Source organism: Chamaea fasciata, unplaced genomic scaffold (genome assembly GCF_029207755.1).
Source record: "Chamaea fasciata isolate MVZ Bird 193981 ecotype frontalis unplaced genomic scaffold, bChaFas1.0.hap1 SCAF_9, whole genome shotgun sequence".
Lineage (NCBI taxonomy): Eukaryota > Metazoa > Chordata > Aves > Passeriformes > Sylviidae > Chamaea > Chamaea fasciata.
Window position 1 is genome coordinate 12,711,994 of NW_027094094.1, and position 2,702 is coordinate 12,714,695.

Genomic DNA, 2,702 nt, shown 5'->3' on the forward strand with positions numbered 1-2,702 from the left:
GAGAGAAAAAAGGGAGCAACATCGGTTTAAACCTACTGCTGGATTTGGAACTTGACCTGCTCTTTAGTATCATTTTTTTTTATCCCAATAAAGGAATTACATATTTCCTCCCTATGCATAAATAGTATTAAATGCCTGATTAGCAAGCACGTTTGTAAGCAGAAGCAAGACTGATTCAGTGTGGAGCAGAGGGAGTGGTGAGTTACTGTAGTGGCTTAGATGCATAGGAGCTGCCCTAATACGCGTGGTTGCTGAGGACACAGTCGGGCGTCAGTCACAGCTTCCCCTCAGTGACAGATAAAATGCAGTTGTGTTACCAGTTGTGGGTAGTTTCTTAAAATAAAGCTGCTAAGGAGTCATTTGTGTAACAAGGGTAGAAGACTTCCACATATTCCTATAGCCATAAAAGAGGAGTTTGATGATAACGAGGCACTGTTGCATTGCGACACCGCTGCAGAAGGGAGAGAAGGGTTATATGTGTATAATTGAAGCTCTTTACAGTTGGAATAATGCAGGATGAGCGTGCCTAGGGCTTTTCTCGCAGCTGAAGGAGAATTTAGCCCAGCATTTCACCTTGAGCCAGCAAAAACGTTGTTCCTCCGTTCAATAAGTTCCATATGAGAGATTAGTCTTGATGTTGAACAATCCCTGTTGATTTTCCCTTGATGTTAAGGCAACTCTGCAGGAAAATGCAATTAAGTCCATGATTACTTTCTAGAATGAGATATCAGGTCCCAGGTTTCCTTCTTTGAAATGTGCAAAATGTATTCTCCTACCCCACCACCTCAGCATGCCTTCCCTGCCTTGCCAGGGACTTGGGGGACTGCCCCACGGCAGGCTGGCTGTCCAAGGCCTGAGGTCCCCCAACCTGGTGCCAGCTGTGGATTGCCCGGGTGGAGGGTGAGGATCCTGGTGAACGGCAGATGGGAAGTGCTCAGTAAAACGAGCATTCATTCTTCTCTGGGCCGCATTCTTCCCTTTAAAAGGACACAGTTGCTGAAATAGGAAAGAGAATGTGATTTCCACCTCCTCCTCCCCAGTTCAAATCTAGCCCCAGACTGACAAGGGAGTGGGAGCGATTAGCATGCCAAAGTAGCCATGTCCTGCATGAAGTGAGCTTGGTGACTCCTGGGCCAGTTTCTAATGCACAGATGGTAAAATAATCCCACTGCCCTGCTTGCCAGCTTTGTTTGCTGCCTGCCTGCGAAAGGCCAGAGAATGACTGGGGACTGCATTACCCCTTCCACCTCCTGGAGACGGACGGTCGCGCAGGATGGGGAAAGCTGCATGTACTAAAGCATGTGGCTTTACCACGCGTCAGCGAGTTGACTCATGGAGCCAGGCAGACGGCTGACACCCCTGGAGCTCCCAGCTCTTTTTTCCTCCCTTCCCCTGGACATCTCCACCTCACGGCACAAACATCTGCACTGTACGTGAAGCAGCCCCTGGCCGCCTACGTGTTACAGCTTGGCATATTAAAGTCATCTGGGGCTCATTCCGTGTCCCCCCATACATCAGGATGTACAGTAGCAGTTCGGGGATGATCCGTGTGCAGTTCAGCTGTCTTTGCTGTGGCTGGGGGCACAGGGACAGCTGGGACAGCAACTGCTTTAGCAATCCAGCTTTAATCTGCCTGCGTCCGTGAGTCAGCACCCTCCTAGTGCATCTGTCTCCAGCGGGAAGGCAGGACACGCATGCCGGAGTAGCAGAGCCTTGCTTTAAAAACCAGACGACTGGGGAGCGGGGTGGGGGAGAAGAGCGGGCTCAAGTGAGCTGTTAAGCAATCGCTAATGACACAAAGTGACACAGCTCCGGCTTTGCATGGATTGAGTAAGGAGTCATAAGATGAGATGTTCATTTAAATGCAGCTTGCTCGGTTACTCCCCAGCTGCGCAGGCTTATCAGGAACGCTGCAAATTTGAGCATGGCATGTTCCTGGGTCAGTCCAAGGAGGATAAATTCATCCCAGCATCACCTTTTCCTTGCAAATAATGCATTTGCCTGATGCAAGCAATGTAAAGAATTGCAGCCCTTTCCTGTGGGCAGGCTTGTGCTGGCTGAGTGGCAGAGCTTTGTGACAGATAGTTCCCAAGCTTTGAATTTGCCCACATTCCTTACCAAATGCAGAGGGAAATGCTTGGGTATCTCTCCACTGGCCCAGGCAGGGCAGGGCAAAGCACCCTTTGGGGCTCAGGCACTGATCTTTCACACTTGCAAGGGACTTGAGTTGGTGCTTTCCTGCTCCCTACTCTTTCAGCAGTGACAAATTTAGTCTGTAACACCCCACCACTGCCACAGTTGGCTTCCTGGGGCAGAAAAGCATTCGGGAGGGTAATGTGCTTTTTTAAAGTCTCGTGTTGGTTAAACTTGTAAATGTGCGTAAAATAAATATGTTGTAATTTTCCTGTCACTTTAGTTGGGAAGGAAGAATTGCCCTATTGAACTCAGGATCCAGAAACATTTGCTGGCTCATTCATTATGTTTGCTTGTAGCCACACGTATTGGTTGTGTGCATCTGTACCTGGCAGAGTGTCACCTGTAACCCAGTAGTTAATTTGGTTTTCCTGTGCCAGGTGGTAAGAGAAGAAGACCATGATAGAGTGAGCTGTGCTGGGAGGATGGAGGTGGGGGGTTAAAATGACCATGTCTTAAGTATATCATCCTGCAGCGATGGCTGTAAATGTCCATTGTATTGTAAACGT